This window comes from Heloderma suspectum, chromosome 5 (assembly GCF_057233095.1).
Source record: "Heloderma suspectum isolate Gila_16-S chromosome 5, 16-S_ref, whole genome shotgun sequence".
NCBI classification, from domain to species: domain Eukaryota; kingdom Metazoa; phylum Chordata; class Lepidosauria; order Squamata; family Helodermatidae; genus Heloderma; species Heloderma suspectum.
In genome coordinates this window covers 83,515,555-83,539,975 of record NC_139462.1, presented here as the reverse complement: position 1 = coordinate 83,539,975, position 24,421 = coordinate 83,515,555, and positions in this window count along the sequence as shown.

Genomic DNA, 24,421 nt, shown 5'->3' with positions numbered 1-24,421 from the left:
CAGACTCAAAGTACATACAACTTCATGCATGGCCTCCAACCTCTACCACTGCTTTCCTAGGTCAAATATCTGTCCCACTGCTTGCTGTTTCAGCTATCAGGGAAAGCCAAGCACAGGAATCAACGGCCACTGCAATTTTATCTGGGCTCTTAGGGCCAAATTGAGGTCTAAAAGAAATATGTCCCCACATCACTTGGCACTTTCTCACTTGCTATGTAGTGAATGCCTCCCTGACATTGCTCCCTTCAGTTCATGAAGCCAAGTGCAGCTGTGGCAGAGCTGCTATGCAACTAGAATACAAGGCTGATCATGTGTTTCTTTTCCTTCTGCCTTAAAGGATCAATAACTCTAAAAGCAAGGAGATATAGAGAAGGCAGTAAATGAAGCCTCACATAGTATTGAGCAGTCCAATCTCTCTCACATTCTGATTCTGACTCAGAGGCTTCTCCTCCTTATTGTTTTGAAAGTAATAATGGCCTGTGGATAGAAGGAACTTGAGGGTACTACTCATGTAGCCACCACAACAATGCATATTTTGTCACTCAGGTGCTCACATGGTGACAACTTATCACCCCAGGAGAATGATTAATGATATATTTCAAACCTTTGATAGGATGATCAAAGAAGGGTGTTCAGAGCTCCAGGAGACATCAATATATTGCCCTGAAAATGTGAATATATCTGCAAAGAACTACCAGCATAGCAAAATAAAAACAACAAACAAAAAAACCCAACAAGAAGAAATTTAACTTTCCAAGTAAAAAAATGAAACTGCTACAAACAAATCCCAACTGAACTGGAGGAGTATTATAATCCTGTTAAATCTAGTATTCGGAGAATACTATAACCACATGGCACACTTTGTATAACCAGAAATTATACGAAAGACTTAAGGAATAGAAAATGGTTAAGTCTCCACTTTACATAAGTCAGTGAAACACAATATTGGATTAGGATGCAATTACATCACTTCACAGAGAGTGCTGGTAAGGAAAGAACATTAAATTAATATGATTTCAGTGAAGTCATCTTCACGTTTACTTTTAAAACTATGCAGCTTCACATCTACAGAAGAGAGTAATTTACCTTGCTACAAATTTTATTATGGAATATTTTACATAAACCCCAGATTGATTCAAACAATATTAGTCAGTTTTTAACCATTATTTATGTAGTTAAAAGATTTTAAACACATCTTTCAGGGTGCAGTGCCCTCACAAGACAGCTTACAATATTATAAAAACACAATACTGGTTTACTGGCTAGGAGTGTGATCCAGAAAGACTATGGTTAGATTTTCGGCTTGGTTGGCCTTATACAAGCCAAATGTACCTCCTCCACCACCTGCAAAATGAGAATACTAATACTGGCTTATTTTATAAGCCATTGTAAGGATTATTCAGATAATGTATATTACTGCTTTAAGCACTTGAAATATGCTATATGCTATATTTATTCTAAATATTAAGGGCTGTTTTCTTGATTAAAAATCTTATATTCTTTGGAATGTCTATTTATTTGATTTTCGATCAAATAAATAGCTCTGTTGTGCACAGTCTGTTCTGAAAGAATTGGAGACTGAAAACAGTTACAAAGGAATTCTTCTAGTTAGTATGTTAGAAACAAGGGGGTTAAGTATTGTAGTTCTCCAACAGCCATTTTAATTAATCGTGCCATCAATGCACAGCTACCTTTTTTACAGCTACCATTGTTTTTTCAAGAAATAACTTAAATGGCTGAATGCACAACACTACACTATTAGTTTAGCAGCTAAAACCCGTAAATGCACTAAACTAAGTTCAGTTTAAGGAACTAATGGAAACCATTCTTGCTTAGCTCAAGAAAACTATTTATCAATGAGTCAAGAAAAGCATCATATGATTATCATGGTTAGTCAAGCCCACCTATAATTGTTTTGGAAAACATCTCAAAATGGTAATAAAATTGAGTTGCTCACAGAAGCTGTTGCCACCTGGCTGGTTTTATTCTGCTCCAATGAATAATTATGTTACATCAACTCAGCCACACCTAAAATACAATGTCAGAACTGTCATTTTCAAGAACTGCCTTACTAGATCAGATGAAAGGTCAAGTATTCCAGCACTGAGTTTCCAATAGCAGCTAGCCAGATGCCTCTGGGAAACCTACAATCAGGGTATGAATGAACAAATTTCTTTTTTTTGTTTAGTTTCTAGGGATCCTTGAAAATTTCATTTGTTCCACATTCTGAAGTGAAATGCCCTGATTTGAACCTCCTGATTTAATTTGTAGATAAAATCAGTATAAATGTATATTTTATGATAAAACATTATAAAATATATATTGTATTATAAAATGTTTATAAAATGGGTGTTTTACAGAGCTGGGTCCCTCTCTTTTTACCATTTGTGGGGGGTGAGAAGTGAAAAGAAATTGCCTGAAAAACCAGGAAAGGCAGGAGAAATTTCTGAGACATTTTCAACCGGGGGAGGGGGGGGCTTACTTTACTTATTAGGATGAGATGGCTGAGGGTTTTATTTATTTTCTTTAGCATTTATTAAAAGTTCCGGCTACTCCTCACAGCCAGAGACTTTTTACTGCAACCTCTTGCACCAGATCAAGAAAAGGAATTAGTGATGTTCCTGAAGTCCTCTATGGTATATATTGAACAATTAAAACTAAAGTTAACATGTCCCAGTTCAGAGTCAGACCAGGACTGTGTGGAGAGGATTAACCCATCCCTCTGCATGTGCTACAGTCTTAATCCAAACCAGATCCTCCATACATAAAAGCTACAGATGTCTCAGTTGCAGTCATGAGACATGCATTCCTGGGTGTTTGTGGAGGTTCCTGTTTGGATCAGGAGGGTTAACTCTTCCCTCTGCAGCCACAAATCCTATCCACAATGGTGCTACATGTGCCAGCTTCACTTAGAAAAGCATGTCCCATTGGCACCAATGGGACATCTTTTCCAATTATAGCTACCTTGTGTGGGGGCCACTGTGGATTGGGATTGTGGCTGGGGAGGGAAAGTTTAACCTTCCCCTCCCCATGCACAGTGGTCCTGATCGAAATAGGATCCTCCACACATGGCATTTACAGATAGGAAAGCATGGGACAAATGGGACATCTTTTACCAAGTGTAGCTGATATGAGGGGAGACTGAGGGGAGATATGATAGCACTCTTCAAGTACTTGAAAAAGGTTGTCACAGGCCAGGATCTCTTCTCAATCATCCCAGAGTGCAGGACATGGAATAATGGGCTCAAGTTACAGGAAGCCAGATTCCGGCTGAATATCAGGAAAAACTGTTAGAGCAATACGACAATGGAACCAATTACCTAGGGAGGTAGTGGGCTCTCCCACACTGGAGGAATTCAAGATGAGGCTGGACAGCCATCTGTCAGGGCTGCTCTGACATGGATTCCTGCATTGAGCAGGGGGTTGGACTCGATGGTCTTATAGGCCCCTTCCAACCCTACTATTCTATGATTCTATGTGTGGAGATTCTGGTTTGGATTAGGACTGCAGCACATGGGGAGGGATGGGTTAATCCTCCTCACATGCTGTCCCAATTCAAACTGGGGCACCTTCACTTTAACATTAAGTGTTTAATATGGACCACAGAGAAATGTCGCTAATTTCTCTTCTTGGTCTGATGCAGGAGGCTGCAGAGGAAAGTCTCTCTGGCTACGAGGAGCAGCCAACAAAGCTTTTTAAAAGTGGTAAAGAAAATAAAAACCTCCACAATCTCATCCTAATAAATAAGGTAAGCCCACCACACCCCAGTCAAAAATTTCTCAGAATTCTTTTATGCCCTCATGAAAGCCACCCCCATCCCGCGCTTTTCACAAGCAGGCAAATGGTGTCACAAAAATTAAAATATGTATAGATTTTTGTGCAGATCCCTCACCCCTAATAAACATAGATTAATGTGGAAAGAGGACTAGACAGACAGACAGACAGACCATATATATGAATTAACACATGCAGAACTGACTTGGACTGAAAATAGAGTGAAATGTAAATTTCTATCTCTACCATGTAGATCAGGGATGCACAACTTTTTTGGTCCTTGAGGCCACATTGGGTGTCTGCTGATATGGCATACGTACATGCGCTCACATACAGCTCACACACATCCTTCTCACTCACTCACCCCAACAGAAACAGATCTTGGTCTTGCAGCAACAGCATCAAAGAACTGAAGCCACCGCAATCCAATCACCAAAAAAGAGGGTAAAAATGCTCTAGAAACAGGCTCTATGGTTTCTGCCATAGAGACAAGAACTTAATTCCTAGAATGACCCAGGAAGTAGGCAGGAAAAACTGACCACTGCTTCCTGGGACACTATACAAATGAAGTTCCAGGCTCTATGGCAGGAATCATAGCACCTGTTCCTAGAACACTTTTTCCTTTCCCTCCATTTTTTCACTGGTGGCAGATGATGGGAGTATGGGGGCTGCAAGACAGGGCTTGGGGGGGGGGTGTCTCTCCCTGATCTAGAGAAATTACATTCAGGTGTATACTGCTTCTGAACATGAAGATACTAGTTATCATGGTTAATAGCCATCAGTACCCATCTTTTATGAATCTGATTAATCCTTTTAAAAGCCATCTAGCCTAGTGGCCATTACCACAATTTAGGGAAGTGAATTCATCTTCTGTAAAAAGTAAAGAACTAATGGGATGGGTGAAATAAGAACTGAGGTAGGTGCAAGTACATGGCACCAAGAGGAATTTTTTTCTTAAGCATTCTAGGCACATGGGAAGATTTTCATTCCAATCATGCAAGGGAGATCAGATATCAGGCTCGTGTCCCTGCATGCTAGGTTCCCTGTAAGGATTGCCCCCAATGTGTGCGAACTTGTAATTAATAAATGTAAAAATGAAGACATAACTACATGCTGCACATTAAGTATGATGTGTAGTTTGGCCTTGACATGTAGTGGGTAGGGTTGTGAGAAGTGGGTAGTTATGGAATGAGCCAAATAGAACTGCCACCTGGCTATATTAACAAACTGCCCGGCTTGAGTCCAAATTTCAACTTGCTCAAAGCACTGTGTTGGGGAACTTTTTCCTGGTGAGAGCTCTACACACTTCAAACAATTCAAAAGGATTTTGGAGATAGTTGCTAATCTTACACAGATTGAATAAATGGGAAATCCAAATGGAAGTCTTACATATAGATTACAAAAAAAAGAAGCTTTCAACTAATCCTTTATTTACTTTTTTGCAACATCCATTGTTTTAAATTGTTTTTATTATTGTATATCGCCCAGAGTGGCTGGGTGACCAGCCAGATGGGTGATTAATAAATTTAATAAATAAAAATATGAAAAATACCCACTGTAGAATAAGTGACATAAATGCAGTTAAGTGCCACACAATATACATAAAGTAAGGTAAGAGAAAGAAATCCACACATTTTAAAGTTGGCATGTCTAAATCTCATCTCTAACAGAAGCTTCCCTATCTTTTTAAAACATGCAGATGATTCTCACTACTTTGATTCTGAAGGTGTGGTTTGTATAGATAAAGGCCAAATATTGGCTATAAAATACATGAAAGTTTCACTAATTTAATCTTTTAGGAGTGTATATTTCTAGTAACCTCAGTCAGGCTTATAAAATTAATCCTCTCAGCAGTATTTCAAAACTGGAAATGATTAGTTGAATAGGAATAAATTATGTCTTTCCCAGCCTGGCCATACAGCAAAAAGTTAAAAGTGAACAGGGCTGACAAAAATTCATTTCCTAACACTATTAATATGGATAACTACAGAATCCCAGAGGAAAGCTGGATAAGGACTATTAAATTTGTGTTGGTTGATAAGTTCCCCTGAGTAAATAAGAAAACTTGCTAATATAAATTTTACATGGTACATCATTATCTTCTCTCTTCCCTTAAGACTTACCAGGCATTGGTTCAATCAAAATACTGTGTTAAAAAGAATTAGGAAGAAGGTTATCAGTTTTTCATGTAACATGAAGAACAATAGTCTTTAAAAGTAACCATCTGCAAGGAATCAATGGAAGTCTGCAAACATGGGTGGCTGCTTAACAAGCCATCAGGGGAATACAGCTGAAATGAAATTCTAACACTGCTGTGTAAGAGGAAAATGTGTATAGGAAACTACAATTCAATTCAAACAACTAGGGGTCCCCCTTTTCAAAATGGAGATATTGTCTTGTGTTTTCATATCAGACTGTCTGAAACCTAGAAGTGGGGGTGGGGATTAACTGTTTCCATCAAGTGGAAATTTCTGCAGTTACCTGCAGAATCTCGGTTAAAGCAAGAAAACCACAAACCTGATTACTATTGGGCAGAGAAAGAAAAAGATTTATCAAAAGATCTGTTGGGAATTAGTGATAACATCAGCAGGGAACCAGTAGTTCTCCAAACAATAGTCTAGGCAACCTAGTGATTGCCAAGAAGCCAAGCAGAGCGATAAAAAGCAGCAGGAAAAAGGGAACCAGCAGCAGGAAACAATGAGAGTTGCCAGGGGGTCCATTGAAAAGTTAATTGAAGCAACAAGCTGAGATCCACAGCCAGAATGCATCACTGTTGAAGAAAAGCAACCACAGAAAAAATGTAGACCCACAGAAGAGGGATAAAGAGAGAAAGGCAGACACACAGTCCATTGCAAGAAAAAGGTCAGCAAAGTGACATGAAGGAAAGATGTCCAACAGTAATAGAAAGAATTGTGAAAAGAAAAAACTCAAACGCTGTCTATGACAATTATAGAAGTGTATGAGTAGAAAGGACAAAGAACGGAGTCCTGCTATGCTGCACACACTGTATGCCTGACAATTTCACAGTGCCTCAGTAATGCTGGCCTCTATTTATTTCTAAGATTTATTAGTCACCATATAACTAAGAGCTCTCAGGGAGACATACAATAAACATAATAAACAAAATAATAAGCATAAATAATAAACAAAATCCACATTGAAAACAGCATAGTAAAATAATCAGTTAAAAGCAGCCGAATAGGCTTTAGAAAATAACTAAAAATATAAAAGGTAAAGCTACACAGAAATACAGAGGATTAAAAGGCATGAGAGAATAAAAAGGTCTTTCCTTGGCACCAAAAAGATAATAAAGGAGGCACCACATAGACCTCTCTGGTGTAAGTATTTCATAACTGCTATCAAAAAGTCACACCCCAAGTAGCCACCCACTGCACCCCAGCATGCAAAGGCAGTAAGAGCACGTAGGACTTCTGATGACAATCACATGGCATGCATAAAACTATATAGGATGAGTCATTCCTTCAGATACTGTGTCCCCTAGCTGTGAAGGGCTTTGTAGGTTAACACCAGCTTTGAATTTGGCCTGGAAATGAACTGGGAGCCAGTGAAGATGATACAATACTGGCATAATATGATAATAAACCCCACATCCAGCCAGTATCATAGCCATCATATTTTATAGTAACTGAAGTCTCCTGACCATCCTTCAAAGGCAGCCCTATGTACAATGCCTTGCAGTAACCAAAACATTGAGCCTTGACCATAGCTCTTTTTTGTTTTGAGTCAATTCTATACAGTTACCCAGTAAGCTTTCATTATATTGGTTAATGCTAGGGAAAAAATGAATTTTTACCCATTAGACTTCTAAGGTTGGTGCTTTAAAAGAAAGTAATACTTGAAGCAAGCAATACACTAATGAAAACTAGCAACTTGAAGGTTCTAATGAATGTAACAGAAATGCCCTCACCCCAGCGCCAGCTTGTCTGGCTGAAAGGGGGGGGCATTGCGGGCGGGTGGGGTGACAAGACGTAGGGGCCTCTGATTGGTGCACCCCAGTGGCACCACCATGCAGGGAGGGGCAGGCTGAGCTGCCTTAAACTCAGCTCCCCTGTCCAATCTCAGCTCTCTGGCTCGACGCAGCTAGAGAGAGTTACAGCTCTGAAAAGGAATGAAGGACACCTGCCTGCTGGAGATCGGCTTCGTTGTCGTTCCAGCTTCCCGGACTCCACGTGCATCAGCGCGCCTAAACCGCTCCAGATCGATGCTTGCCTCGACTACAGCGTTGCCGGTGCTCGCGGCGGGGCGCTCGCGCTCCGGCGCGGCTGCCTCGGGCCCGGCGCCTGCCCTGTTGGCGGGAAGTGCTGGCGTTGGTGGCAGTAGGTGCTGGGGAGCAGCGCCTGTCGCCACGGGCGGTTGCGGGCCCTGGCACATGCGGCGGTGGCCCGCCCGCCTCCCCTTCCTTCTTCCCGCCTTTAGCTCGGCGCGCCTACCCAGCCCCAGATTTGCTGGGGCGCTCAGACTTGGGCGCTGCCCCCTCCTCGGCCGGCTCTTGTGGGGTCGGCGGGTGGCCCAGCGGCGTGCGCCCGGATGTGGCACCCATTATCCTACTCCCATACGGGGGCGCCGGCTCTTGCGGCTGCGGCGTGCCCACCCCCCCTTGTCTTCCTCCTCCTCAGGCGGTTGCGCCTGTGTCCCGCTCCCCTGCGGGGGCGGCGGCATTGATGGCGGCGGCGCACCTGCCCCCTTATTCTGCCTCCTCCCCGGGGTCGTGGCGTGCGAATGCCGCCGTGCCCCTGGGGCGCCGCCGCTCGCAGCGGGGCACGCGAACTTGGCCGCCGCTCCCTCCTCATGGGTCTTGCCGCGCCGGCAGTGGCGCCGGTGTCGGCGCCGGCGGCAGGCATCAGGGGGCAGCCCCTGTGTCTCGCTTCCCTGCAGGGGCGCCGGTGCTTTCGGCAGTGGCACCCCCCCCTCCGTTTCACCTTCTTCCTCCTGCGCTGCCGCAGGCCCCGGGATTGACTCCCTCAGGGCACGCGTGCTTCTGCACCGCTCCTCCAGGCCGCGGTTTGCCGCGCCGGCCTTTCCAGCGGCGGTGCGCATTCGGGTGCGGCGCTGGATGCTGCCAGCGCTTCCGGCATGCGAGACGGCTGCGCTTGTGTCCGCAGCATGCCCGCCCCCCCCCGATTTGCTGGCTCTCGGTGCCGCCCGGGGAGCGCAGAGCGCTCGCGGCGGTGGCGCGTGCACCCCCCCAAGACAAAGCAAACACACACACCAAACAAAACAAAACAAACAGTAGTAGTAATAATAATAATAATAATTAATAAAAATTAAAAAACAATGGGGGGAAGAAGGCAAAAGGAAAAAGAAAAAAGGGGGGGAAGGAAAAAAAGAAAGAAAGAAAGAAAGAAAGAAGGAAGGAAGGAAGGAAGGAAGGAAGGAAGGAAGGGGGGGCAAGGCAGTGCCCGCGTTCAGGCCCGGCTCCCGTGGCCATGGGCCCTTCCCGCGCCTTTTGGGCACCGGTTTTTGCAACAGGCGACAATTGCCCCCTCCCTCCGCACCACTCACCTCTTTAGTTGTTATCGGCCGCGGAGTGTGGCCCTCCTATCTAGAGGCAGTCCCCACTTCCCATCCCAGGACTCTCCACCTTAGTTTGATCTCAGGTCTCTAGATCTCGAGACCTGTGGGGTGTTGTCTGTTGCCCTCGAAGCCCAGTGTGTAGCCTCCTGCTGCATTTACTTCTAGGGGTGCTGGTTGGAGTGTTGGACTGGGTCTGGTACCCGGGCTATTGCTTCGTTCTCGCCAACATCGTGCCAAGCTTAACCCACCTTATACATCTTGCCCCCCAAGAAAGGCCAAGGTAGAAAGAAAGGGAAGGGTAGGGCCCCGCCTCCCCTCCCCAAGATACCGCTGCCAAGGCCCAATTCTGAGTCTGATGAGGAGTAGGAATGTACGAAAGTCACTTACCTTTTCGCAGCTTGCCTTCGCGGTGGGGGGGAGGCGCTTCGCTTTTCCCCCCAAAGTTCAGGCGAAGGGGGGGAGGCTTCCCGCCTCACCCGGCCAAAATTCAGGCCGGGGAGAAGCGCTCTGTCTCCCCGGCCGCGAAACAAAAAGTAAAAAAAAAAAAAAGACCCCGTGTAAAAAAAAAAGTAAAAAAAAAAAAAAGAAAGCGCGTACACAAATGTAGGCGGCCCATGGGCGCCGCCATTTGCATTCCTTATTTTGGCACGTCTAGTCTGTGTAAAGATTTACGTAGACTACGGCGAAAATAAGGGCAATGCAAATAGCGTGCCCTTATTTTCGCCGTAGTCTACGTAAATCTTTATGTAGACTAGACGTGCCAAAATAAGGAACGCAAATGACGGCGCCCATGGGCCGCCGCCATTTGCGTAGGTGCTTTTTTTTTTTTCAAAGTCACCTGTGATAGGCTACGTGACGATTTACGTAGCCTATCATGGCTGACTTTGGAAATCTAGCCGTGATAGGCTACATAAATCGTTACGTAGCCTATGCACGGGTGTGTGTTGTTTTTTTTACTTTAGGTTTTTTTTTTTGCAATGGCGCCACCCCCGCCCCCAACGAACCGCTGCCGAACCACCGCCGAGACCCGCCGCTGGGAGGGACATTCGCCAAAGGTAAGTCCCGTCCCGGGGGGGGAGGAGAATTTCACCGCCGATTTCGGGGGGCCGAATGCGTTGGCACTCGGCCCCCCGAAGATTCGGGGAGAAATTCTCCACCATCCCTAATGAGGAGGCAGACCCGGTAATGGCATCAATTCTTGCTTGTTTGGAAGCCGATGAGTGTTCCTCGGGGATCATTCCCCCTCCCCTGGTCAGGCCTTAGAAGCCCTCGGCTGTCCAGCCCAAGCGAACACGAAAGCAGACCCAACGCTCGCTACTACTTTTTCTTTCAGCTTGTCTGGACACTCTTGAAGCCTCCACTTCTTCTTCATTAGCTCTTCCGGATGGCTCACCACCCACGGTTGAGCTCCTCCCTTCTGCAAGCTCCTCTTCCCCGAGTGCCCAAGCATCAACATCTAAGTTGCAGGTCAAGGATCAGAGCACAGCCACAATGGGTGCAGCTTATCTGGATGCTGTTGAAGCCTCCATCTCCTTCCTTGTGGTTTCGCCCAGGCGACACACCACAGCTGGGGCGGTCCGCCCTCCTGGGGCATCTCCATCAGGAGCACTGCAGGCGGCATCATCTTCCTTGCTCCCGGGGACCCGGACATGGCTGCCTTGGATATGGGTGAGATGACTGCACCTTGCCCCACTTGTCCAGACGGGCGACCTGCAAGTAGGGATGGCGGAGAATTTCTCCCCGAAACTTCGGGGGGCCGAGCGCCAACGTGTTCGGCCCCCCGAACAAGTTTCGGGGAGAAATCCTCCGCACCCCCCGCCCCCTGCACCCCCCCCCCCGGGACGGGTCTTACCTTCCCTGAATGTCCCTCCCGGCGGCAGGTCCGGCTGGCGGTTCGTCGGGTGTTCGAGCGGGGCGGGAGCGGCAGCCGGTCTTTCGACCGGCTGCCGCCCCCGCCACTGCAATCAAAGGAAAAAAAAATAACGTCCCCTGATAGGCTACGTGACGATTCACATAGCCTATCAGGGCTAGATTTGCAAAGTCAGCCGTGATAGGCTACGTGAATCGTCACGTAGCCTATCACGGGTGACTTTAAAAAAAAAAAGTGTGTACGGATAATGGCGGCCCCCATAGGGAGCCGCCATTCCCGTTCCTTATTTGGTGGCTGTAGTCTACGTAAATGTTTACGTAGACTACGGCGAAAATAAGGGCAACGCTATTTGCGTTGCTATTAGCTATTTGCTATTTGCAAATAAATAGCTATTTGCTATTTGCAAATAAGGGCTATTTGCGTTGCCCTTATTTTCGCCGTAGTCTACGTAAACATTTACGTAGACTACAGCAACTAAATAAGGAACGCGAATGCCGGCTCCCTATGGGGGCCGCCATTCGCGTACGCGTTTTTTTTTTTTAAAGTCACCCGTGATAGGCTACGTGACGATTCACGTAGCCTATCACGGCTGACTTTGCAGATCTAGCCATGATAGGCTACGTGAATCGTCACGTAGCCTATCAGGGGACTTTTTTTTTTTTACTTTCGTATTCGCGGCCGGGCAAGGCGGGAAGCTTCCCCCCCCCGGCCTGAACTTCGCGGGGGGAGCAACGAAGCGCTCCCCCCCACCGCGAACAAGCTGCGAGAAAAGGTAAGTGACTTTCGTCCACCCCTACCTGCAAGGCCATGGGGTTGCCACTTTAGCTTACCTCCCTCGGGTGGCTGGCCCTCCCAATGTCACCTGCAACTCCGTCAGTCACACCCCACGGCAGCCCCAGCCGCTGAACTCAACATCTTACAGGGTTCTGCTGGATTAACTTACGATCCCTCGCCCTGCCCCCGCCCGCTTGGGCATCCACGTAGGTGGCATATCAGATCCCTACGCTAATCTGGCAAGTTGGGATGCCACCAGGGCTACTCCTTCTCCTAATGGCTTTCACCTGAGGAGGTGTGTGCCCAGCTTACGTCGAGGCCTTTCACAGGAGGGCCGCCATTGATCTTTCTCTGCACAGGAACCTGTTGGACCAGGACCTTTCGCTCCACTTTTGTCTCATTCCCGGCCTGTTCGGCAACAGATCTGGCAGTGGCCACATTCACCAGGCTGTCTCCCACAATGGCCCTTCGCCTATGGCGGGTCCACTGCTTCAGCACTACTGTCTGTGCTGGGAATACAGCCCCAAGGGTGCATACTCCCAGAACCCAAGCCTTTTCCATCACGAGTGCTCCCTTGAAGCAGTCAGTACTCGTTCTCCCCTTGTCCAATGCCTGGGGATGGTAGGGTCCCCCCCTTGGAAAGGCCAAGGCAGTAGGAAGCTCTCATGGGCCCATGCCCAGTTAGGTTGGTGCGGCTACTCCGACTTTAAGATGCTACCCCAACAGGGGGAACACGTTTTAACTTGGAACACATTTCTATGCTAGGTTCTAGGACCTCGCCCCCTCTTCTAGGTCAACACACTCCATCCTTACATCGTGAGCAACATTGCTCCTCGCCAGGCGTCGACAGGTTCCTGACAGGTTAACAAGGCAGTACTGGCAGAAGGATTATAGCCCCCCCCTTTTTTTCCATACCCCGTTATCTACTCTAGGGATCTCCCTTCTGGAAATGGTGCCCAGGAAATCATCTAGGGAGTTTATCCTGATTTGTAACCGCTCTTCCCTGAGGGCCAGCCTGTTAATCACGAGATTCCTGATCATCTGTGTTCAATGCGACACACCTAGTCGACGTGGCAGTTGTCTTGGTTCAGGATCCTGTCCACAGGTCCCTGGTGGGCATATGCTACATGAGTCCAAAGACGGTGGTCAATGTTCTGACCTAACGCGAGTATTGCTTCCCTTTCCTGTTACCTCGGTGTCCCTTAGCTCACAAAGGCTCAGGGCTGGTTGCCCACATCAACATTCAGTAAAGCCAATCTGATACCCGTAGGCATTATACTAGCCTCCCTCAGGACAACTTTCAGGTCCTTTGAGCACAGCTTTAAGCACTTATACATCTTCCTAGGGTTTTCCTTTGGGGGGGCCATGCGAGATATTGTAGGGCATCTTCTTTTCACAGTTAGGGTAGCGGCCCCTGACCGTGCCTTCTCACGCCGGCCCAGTTTGGGCAATGTAGGGTCTGTGGCTTCCGCACCATCGAACCAGGGTCACTTCTGCTGTGTGCAAATATCCATAGGCATGGCTTCTATTTGGTAGGGCTTTAATGGCACCTCCTTGCGGAGGCGTGAGCCGCTCCTCAAAGCCGGACTGCGGATTCACTTGGTTCCGCCACCGCCCAAGGTGGTTTCGGGCTCTTAGGGCAGGTCCGATCGTGCTGTGGGTAGTGGCCTGTAGAGTGGTGGCCACAGCCTCCGAGCAACATTTTCAATGACCTTATAGACAAGTCAGTACCCCCCCCTTCGTATGGCAACGTGACCACGTGATTCATTCTCTGTCCTCCTGAAATCAGAGAGTCATGTCATGTGTCAGTGTGCCTGCACTCCAGTGTCGGTGTTACAACATCTGGTTCTGGGTCTACCATGTGCCGGGTTAGACAAACCAAATGGTCGACGCTTTGTCATGAAATTAGGTCAATGACTTCCGGGCTTTAGCCCTGCGGGTGCTCCATTCCCAGATCCCATCCTTGCAGAGACTGGGAGACTGAAGCCAGGCATGCCATCCTGCATTCCAGGGCTCTCCGTACAGGAGCCACCTGCGACAGAGCAGGTAGGGTGTGCTGCGCATTAGACAAAGCTTCACTGTTAGGATTCATGACCTTATGTATAGATCATCGGCTGCAATTTTGTGCCTCCTTAGGACAACAGACTATATGGGACTATAAGTCGCAAGCTGGCCACTTAGCCTTCCGGCCCACAATGGTGGGATTCTCTGACTTCAGGTCAGATTTTGGGTTCGGCTAGGGATGGCGGAGAATTTCTCCCCGAATCTTCGGGGGGCCCAGCGCCAACGCATTCGGCGCCCCGAAATCGGCGGTGAAATTCTCCGCCCCCCCCAGCCCCCCCCCCCGGGATGGGACTTACCTTTGGCAAATGTCCCTCCCGGCGGCGGGTCCCGGCAGCAGTTCGTCGGCCTTTCGTCGGGGGCGGGGGCGGCAGCTGCCATTACAAGGTAAAGTGTTAAAAAAAAACACAAAACCCTGTGATAGGCTACGTAACGATTAACGTAGCCTATCACAGCTAGATTTCCAAAGTCACCTGTGATAGGCTACTTAACGATTTACGTAGCCTATCATTGCTGACTTTGGAAATCTAGCCATGATAGGCTACGTTAATTGTTACGTAGCCTATCACGGGGTTTTTTGTTTGTTTGTTTTGTTTTTACGCTTTGTTTCGCAGCCAGGGAGACGGGGCGCTTCTCCCCGGCCTGAATTTCGGCCGGGCAAGGCGGGAAGCCTCCCCCCCCAGCCTGAATTTCGGCCAGGCGAGGCGGGACGGCTCCCCCCCCTCGCCTGAACTTCAGGGGGAGAAGCAAAGCGTCTCCCCCCCACCGCGAAGCACCCCCGCGAAAAGGTAAGTGACTTTCGTACATCCCTAGGTTCAGCGGGCAATATAGGATTGGGCATAGATGTGGCCTGCTTTTAGTAAATTTAGCCACCCTCTCTCCCCAGTTACCCCTTTTGGGTTCTGGGGGTAATAGCACTCCATTTGCACTTTCCAGAAAGATGTTTCCCTGTCCACGCAGCAGCCTTAATGGCCTTCATCAACCCCCCCCCCCCTTAGGAATTCAGGGTTGGTCTGGGCTCCCAAGTACGACTTGTCCCGGCAGGGCGTTGATAGAGTTCAAGGAGCATGTCTGGCCCAATGTAACCCACTTATGCATTTGGTGTTCAAATTGATCAGTATGGCAAGGGCACAGCAGTGGCCCATGGCCAAACGCAAGTCAATGGGTAGTGCCCCGTCGGGACCTTAGGGTTCTATGGAATGCCGTGGGTCTGAGGAAGGGCCTCCATTGTATCAATTCAACGGCTTACTGTTGACATAAGGGCAGTTTGGGCAGTTTCTACATTAGCTCTACCCCGCTAGGCCTAGGTAATTTTGCAGTTTAAGAACCCACGGTCGTTACATTGAAGCAGTCTCCATGATAGCCGCTGGAGGTTTCTCTCTCAGGCACGTTATGGAAGTTTAATGGGGGCTTCACAGCGCTCCGGCCTGCGTTCGCGAGTCATCTGCTTCTTCCTGACACAACTCTCACTTTGCTTGCCCCAATGTGTTTATTCCCTAGACAAGCAGACTTATCGTACGCCGGAACGGGAGCCCTTACATGGGCATGTTATGACGTCTGGAGCTGCACGAAGGGCTTGTACATCAATTTCAGACTTCAGCTTCTGTCACACCATCACATTAAGATCCAGTGGCTTCCCAGACGAGGCATGTGGTGGGAGTCCCCTCCTCACTCTGTTCCACCAAAGTTCGTCAGTCTTTCTCCGCAGGTCCAGGTGCTGCACATTGAGAGGGAGGACTTCGGTTGTAAGCCAGGCGAGGACCTGATCGAACAGGCCTTGGTTGAGATGGAGGTGGTCCGGCATACCTGGCTGAAAGTAGCCTATTGCAGCCCTCACTGCTCCCATGGATCATTGGGAAGGAATGGAATGACGTTGCCAGTGGCAGGGCATATCAGAAAATGCACAGAGAAATGGCTTATGGCCTATGCGAATGAGGTGATGGATGCACCACCCGCTAGGGAATTCTGTGGACATGGAGGAAGCGTTACAGGACGGATGGTATCTGCCTGTCTCATGTAGTGTATATCATATTTCTGTCTGATCTGCAAAGGGGCCTGTGGGAAGTTCTTCTGCGCAGGTGGGGGGAGTTTCACAAGCTCTAGGCTTGTGACTCCTGTGGCGGCTAGGACTGGAAAAACAGGAAAGTAGGGATGGTGTGCATGCAGGGGCACCTTATGGTGACAGGTGACGCCTGAGGCCCCCCAAACGGGTTGTGCGGCTCGGCGGGGGGATAAGGGTTGCCTGGGAGACCAACCCTACTCACTCACCCAGGTGTTGTGCGGCACCGGGTTGGGGGTGACACCGGAAGGTCTACCTCCCCCAGAAGGGGCAGTCCGGAGGGATGGCGAGATCACCGCCACCCCTCAGGCTGGGTGTGTTTTCACCCAAGAAGTGCCAGCTAGCCGCTGACACAGTTAGATGCCCGTCCTAGTTACCCCTTTGCAGCTATTTCAATAAATGCGGCCCAATTTTCAACCCAAGTTTGTTGTCTGCGTCTTCTTTAACCCATCTCCGCTCGCAAGGGGCTGCTCTTTCAATTACCAAGAATGCAAAGTAATTATGCTGTCTCTTCTCTGCATAACAAACTAGTCAAAGGCTCTATGGTATAATATCACAAGTAGAAGAAATAGCAGCTGTTGTTCCTTCAAAATATTGCTCATTGACCTTCCTAAGGTAATACATTTCTGTGCTTGTGTGTGTGTGTGTGTAGCAGAATCAGGTACAAGTGACCACTTTACCACACAACTGGATCTAGTGAATGATAAAAATTGTCATTGCCATCGGCAAGAATCCCCTTAACGCATGATTGGCCCCACCCTATACCACATCTGAGGCTTGGACATCTGCAGGAGAAAGCCCATGTGCATAGACTTCCACGTTCCATTGTAGGCTTTTCTACAATGAACTGGATGGTATAATGTTCCAGCTTCAGCAGAAAGCATGCACATGTACTCTTACCCCTGCAGATGTCCAGACACAACACATGGATACCAGGGTCTGGGAGAAGGAGCTACACAGGGGCAGGGGCAACAACATGGCTCCAAAGCCCCTCTCTATGAAGTTTCATGCAATTCATGCACGTAAGAAACTAAGACCAAATAGATAACTGGTTTACCAAATGACTACATGCACAATCAGAAGTCACCACTCCACTGAGTAAATTGGTAGTGATGGACAGATTTCCTACCGTTCAGGACAACAATTATGTGTATATCTGGAGAAATATCTGGGGGAAAATTCCCGCATCAATTTCTGACGTTATTGGGCTATAGTCCAGAAAAGCTCATGCCAGAATAAATTTGTTAGTCTTTAAGGTTCTACAAGACTCTTGTAGTGGAATTCATTGATACAGTGAAAACTATTAATTCAGTTTTATATTGCTAAAGTCATATCGGCTCTCCCTCCCTCCCAAGTCCAATGTAGCGCTCCTCCTGTTACTAGACCTGTGTGACGTCTCTCTCTCTCTCTCTCTCTCTCGCTCTCTCTCTCTCTCTCTCTCTCTCTCACACACACACACATCACCAATTGTTTACAGTGGTTGCACTCTTAGTCAACGTTTCATGATTTGGCCTACTAAATCTAGCCCGAAGAATATTTAAGAACATTTCACGACATCACAGAAGCCCAGGCAATGCTTAGTGGGAGTTGCAGGGGACAATCAGCCCCCGTTTTAACCAATACTCCTAGACAACTGAAATATATTTTTGGTACTGTTTACCCAAAGCCACCAGCATAGCAAAATGCATGGAGCCAATATGAAAGTTGTGCTTGGACCACATACCAAGGCAAATATGACAGAAGAAAAAGAAATAGATAGGAAACTTTATAGAAAATACTGGCAGTAAGTTTCAGAATCACTGTTTTCTTTCAAAACTGAATGCTTTCATACACTGAAGATAATTACAGGGGGGAAGGCTTTTCTAAAATTATGTTCAGTCTAATGTGATCTTTCTCTGTTCTTAAACAGCAGGATTTCTCCTATACTGTACATGCCTTTATAATTACCTTACTTGAATGTAATACTTTAATGAAGATGAGTTTAATTAAATTAAATTTCTCCCTAGTGGTAACTCAATCAAAATGCATTCTACCCTCATTATATTATCAGTAGGAGTCCAACATTACAAGGGCTATAAGAAAAGGATGTTTTAATGAGAGTGGTCATTATGTGCTATACTTGAGGGTAAGTTACAGACTTTAAATGTCATAACAGACAAACTATATATTAAGATGAAAGGGTATACACTTTAGTTCCTAATTGGTATAATACATTAGTTTTTTTCTATTCTAGGTATTACCATTAAATGGTATAATAGAATGCAATACTTACTGATGAGGCACATCTATTTGGACTGATACATTGAAAGAGGATGTAAGAGAAATAAGTTCAATAACCACTAGTGCAATTTTCTTGACATATTGATAATTATGGCCATGACATTTAAAAATTCTACTAATGCAAACACCATCCATGCAATGCATGAAGGCCTTGTAACACAAAACATTGTAGATAATGCATAAGTTTACTTCAAGTTCATTTTAAAGGCTGGTAGGTCAAGAAAAATTATTGGCTCTTATGTAAATAAATTGCATCCATAAAACCAAAAGATAACAGTGTTAAGAAATCTTATTGTATTGTAGTTCTATTTAATACCATTGAGTTTTAATACCATGATTAGAGCAAATAATCAAATTCTTCCATAATAAGCCAGGATATACACAAGCTTTGAGCACCCATAAGCAGCCCCTTTGCTGCTGCTTTAGTCCTCCCTTTCTGTAAGCAGCAAAACAAACCAGGAACCATTTTTAACCATACCTTCCCAGTACACTTGAACCAGGAAGTATGGCTAAATGCTTCCCAAATAAGTCAGGATTCAGAAGCCAACTTTAAACTACACTAGAGCTCACAGATCCCAACTACAAATATAATAGATAGATACACAAGCTTCACTCTGGCCAACATTACAGGATATACAGGGATTCAAAAGTGCAAATCACTCACACTTGTACAATACCTTGGACACAATGTGGAAATCATAGTTTGTGAAAAATGTGGCTGATAGAGACATCTGTCAGGATCAGGAATCATGTAACACAAATTCTGAAAGAGGTGCATGTGTTGCCTATCTTAAGGATGGATGGGCGCCCCCTCATCCCAGTTCTCCGGGCACTCACCCAGCCCCTGCCCCTGCTCCCCCTGACCTGCGCTCGAGCCCCACTCCTACTCATCGAGCTGCCCACACTCACCCAGGCCCTGTCCTCCTGCGCTGCTATCACTATGTTACAAAAAAACATGGTGATTGAAAAAATTAGCACATAGACTTATACGCAAAATGGCACTGTGATTTGCCAATATACGCAAGATTACAGGCATATATACCTCATTTACACCTATAATTGTGTGTATATGGGCAATTCATGGCACCATTTTCCATACAAGTTACACATGCATTTTTGCGATCACCATGTTTTTTCAAAACATGGCAATCTCTGTGCAGGAGCCAGGAGGACAGGGCCTGGGTAAGTGCGGGAGGCTTGGCGAGTGTAGGGGGTGTGTGTCAGGCAGGGGCTTGGTGGGAATGGCTCAGGGGGCACAGGCAGTCCGCCAGACTACTGGACCAAAATGGGCACCCGCACCATCCCTACCCTATCTGTTTCCAGGCGAATTCAAAGTGCTGGTATTGACCTAAAAACGCTGCACAACTTGGGCCCCAGGTATCTGAAGGAATACCTCTCCCTGTGCTCTTAGATCTGTGGGAGGATGCCCATCTCTTTCTATCAGTGGGGGAAGTATATCATGTGGTGACATCAAATAGGGCCTTTTGGAATGCCCTCCCCAAAGAGGTAGTCCTGGCACCAACTTAATTAATATTTCAGCACCAGGCTAAGACCTATGTCTTAGCTTACCTTACCTTACCATTTATTTTTTTACTTACTCTTTACCTTACCATTTATGAGCAGTTACTTGCTGCTGCAATGAATAAGACTCGATATACTGTTGAATATTTCTATTCTCTGCTACTTATTTGTTTTATTAGAAGGTTCTTGTATTTTATTGTTGGTGGTTTTAGATACTGTTGTTAACTGTCCGGGGGGGGGGGATGGTGATGTCCTGCTTATGGCAATTGCGGGGACAGAGCTTCAGGGATCCAGTCATTTCCTAAAACAAGATCTGTAGGCAGTCTAAAGTCAGACACAGGGAAATCCAGAAAACAGTAAGATTAGCAAGGAAATATAAAAGCTGGTTCTCAGACACTGTTCTAGCATCTAGTGCCTGGAGCCTTCAGAGCCCCACACAAAAGCACTGCTGCTGCGATTAGTACCATCTGAGAAAGGTGTACTCATGAGAAGGACCTTGCTTATTAGTAGACCTTTACTCACAAGGAGTCCCTGTTCCTCAGGTGATAATTTCTGCATCTGGCTGAATCTTGACACCTGCACTCCCTGGGATTAGATGGCAACTCAGTGTCTCCCTCTGTGTCAGAGAGAGGCCAGCTAAGGATGCGATCCTATCAGCTGTGCCTTTGATGACTGGAAGCCTCTGAACTCAGAGGCTTCCAATCACGCAATGCAAGGAGGGAGGAGCATCAGAGGCAATCTTTGCCTTCCCATCTTCCCACCCTCCATTTTTTGCTAGACGGGCTTTTTTCCCATCTAGTAATGGTGGTTCGTAGGGGTAGGGAAGGAGGCTGGAAAAGGCTCAGGATAGTTTGTATCCTAGCCATTCCTGTCTGCTCCCCTCCCCACTTTTCTGACCTCAGCGGGCAGCCAGTATGGTTCTTTCTCCACTGGCTGTAAGGGGGCAGGTGAGGGGCACTGGATCTCTGACTCCCTCTTGCAAGGTTAGAGTGCTGTCTCAACCCCCCCCCCAGGGGGGGGGGAAATCTCCAGTATCCTGTGCCTCTCAGACAACATCTAGAACCCATAGGATTGCTCCCTAAGTTAAAGTCAATGGCTGTTTCCCTCCAAGCCCAGGATCCCTCTGATCTTACTCAAGGCTGTAGAGAAGGGCTGTAGCTCAGTGGTGGAGCACATGCTTTGCATGTAGACGATCCCAGGTTTGATCCCTGGCATGTGGCATCACTAGATTAGGACTGTAAATATTCCTGCCTGAAACCCTGGAGAGCCACTGTCAGCAGTATCAACAATACTGGGTTTGATGGACCAATGGACTGACTTGGTATGAGGTAGCTCCGTGTGTGTGTGTGTGTGTGTGTGTGAGAGAGTGATTGTTTTTTACTGTCCACATCTATAGCACCTAATGTTTGGATTTGTTTTTGTAATATCCCACTTCCCTTGGCACTCCATTTTTAAACATCCATATAGAAAAAAGGCTTCTTTCATACCATAGCACATAGAAAAGAGGATCATCATTCACAGTTCAACAACAACAATCATGAACCAAGATGTTTTTGCATATCATTGGTTCCAAGACAGCCAGGCCCATCTTGGGAGAAGCCAAGGAGCCATTCACTCAAGAGCTTTACAGCCCCTGAGGGGAAGTCACTGTTATTTCAAGAGGGTGGAATTGCTTACAGCATGAGTAGGGCAACCTTTTTCCTTGGAGAGCCAGTGTGGTGCTAATTTTCCAGGAACTGCTAGGATTGGACGAAAGTCCCTTACCTGATCCCGAAGCTTGCTTCGCGGTGGGGGGGAAGCGCTCCGTCCCTCCCGCCGAAATTCTGGCCAGGGGGGAGGCGCCGTGTCCCTCCCCCCCGAAATTCTGGCCAGGGCAGAGGCGCCCCGTCCCTCCCCCCTGAAATTCTGGCCGGGGGGGAGGCGCCCCATCCCTCCGGCCGCAAAACCTCCTCTCCTGCCGGGACGCAAATGGCGGCAGCCATAGCCGCCGCCGTTTGTGTCCCTGCAGTCAGCCGTGATAGGCTACATAAATGTTTATGTAGCCTATCACGGTTGACTTTGGGGGGGAAAAAAAGCGCGTACGCAAATGGCAGCGCCCATGGGTGCTGCCATTTGCGTTCCTAATTTTGGCACATGTAGTCTACGTAAACATTTACGTAGACTACGGCAAAAATAAGGGGAACGCTTTTCAAAGTCAGCCGTGATGGGCTACGTAAACATTTACGTAGCCTATCACGGTGATTTTTTAAAAAATCTAGCCGTGATAGGCTACGTAAATCTTTACGTAGCCTATCACGTTTGTTTTTGTTGTTTTTTTACTTGGAAATGGCGGTGGCGGCAGCCGGTTGGAAGACCGGCCGCCGCCGAACCGCCGCTGGAGCTGCCGCCGCCAGGGACATTCAAACAAGTTAAGTCCCGTCCCGGGGGGGGCGGGGGGGCAGACCGTTTCTCCACCAATTTCGGGGGGCTGAATGTGCTGGCATTCGGCCTCCCTGAGATTCGTGGAGAAATTCTCTGACATCCCTAGGAACTGCACACTGACAGTGGATGGTGCCAGAGCCACCACATATTTCCTCTCCCCATCAGAGGAGTATATCTTATGCTGAGGTATAAGGCAGCTTCCTATGATCCACTTCCTAAGGCCCCCAGACACAGGCAGCTCCTCTGCAATGCTTGATTCTGGGGGCTCCAGGTCATCCTCCGGAGGAGTCCACAGGGTGGGTGCATAGACAGGTGGGATATAAATACAGCTAAATAATTAAAAAAAACTTTTAATATCCAAACTGAATCAAAGCAGTTGATATTTTTATTTTTTATATATTTTTAAAAAATGCCTTATATTTTTAAAAAATGCATCCACTTTATTTCTTCCATAACAAAGTTTGCCTTGATCATTATGTAACATTTGAGAAAATGCAACCAATCCAGAAGATGGCAACTGGAGTGTTAACTGGAGGTTGCCTAGTGCTGGCTCAACCAAATAATCCAAGTGATCTCTTGATGACACCACATACAAGGACATGGTACACAAACCAGAAAACGTTCCCAGCCTAGCCAGACTAGAAAATTCTTGTTCATGTCCTCATCAGTGGGTGGTATCTCCCTCTCTAAAATGTGGGGCTGGCAAAAAGGAAGTTGAGAGGGGGAATCAAGAGGGTTAAATCCTTTCAAAAAGCTTGGAGGTTACTCAAAACCACAATAACAGAAACTCAGCTAAAATGTATACCACAGTTTAGGAAAGATAGCACCAAATCCAAGAGGTCACCGGCATGGTTAACAAGCCATGTCAAGGAAGCTATTAAAAGAAAAGGCTTCCTTCAGAAAATGAAAGTCTTGCCCAAATGAGGAAAACAAAAGGGAGCACAAGCTTGCACAAAGAACATGCAAAGATACAATAAGAGATGCATGCAGACAATTCAAGCAGACACTTAAAAAAGCATTTTGAGGAGCGTATTCTTTAAATACATCAGAATTTTAAAAATTCTTTAAATATATCAGAAGCAGGAAACCAGCTAGGGGGGCAGTTGGTCCATTGGATGTCAGTGGAGTTAAAGAAGGATAAGGAGATTGCAGAGAAACAGAATGAATTATTCTCATCTGTCTTCACTGCAGAAGACAAAGGACAGATACCTGCGCCTGAACTTATGTTTTTAGGAAGGGAGTCTGAGGAAATGAGGCAAATAGTGGTGACAAAAGATGAAGTTCTCAACCTTATTGATAAATTGAAAGCAAGTAAATCATCATCATGGTATCCATCCTAGAGTTCTTAAAGAACTCCAATACGAAATTGCTGATCTTCTAACAAAAGTATGCAACATGTCCCTAAGATCAGCCTCTGTACCAGATAGGGTTGGCGGAGAATTTCTCCCCGAAACTTCGGGGGGCTGAGCGCCAACGTGTTCGGCCCCCCAAAGAAGTTTCGGGGAGAAATTCTCCGCACCCCCCTGCCCCCCGCACCCCACCCCGGGACAGGACTTACCTTTCCTGAATGTCCCTCCCGGCGGTGGGTCCCGGTGGCGGTTCGTCGGGTCTTCGTCAGGGCCGGGGCGGCGGCCGATCTTTCGACTGGCTGCCGCCGCCGCCATTCCAATAAAACTAAAAAAAAAAAAAAAAACCACCCCCGTGATAGGCTACGTGACGATTAACGTAGCCTATCACGGCTAGATTTGCAAAGTCAGCCGTGATAGGCTACGTAAATCGTCACATAGCCTATCACGGGTGACTTAAAAAAAAAAAAAAAGCACGTACGGCTAATGGCGGCCCCCATAGGGAGCCGCCATTCACGTTCCTTGTTTGGTCGCTGTAGTCTACGTAAAGATTACGTAGACTACGGCGACCAGATAAGGAACGCAAATGGCAGCTCCCTATGGGGGCCGCCATTTGCGTACGCGCTTTTTTTTTTTTTAAGTCACCCGTGATAGGCTACGTGACGATTTACGTAGCCTATCACGGCTGACTTTGCAGATCTAGCTGTGATAGGCTACGTTAATCGTCACGTAGCCTATCACGGGGGCGTGTTTTTTTTAACTTTTTATTTCGCGGCCGGG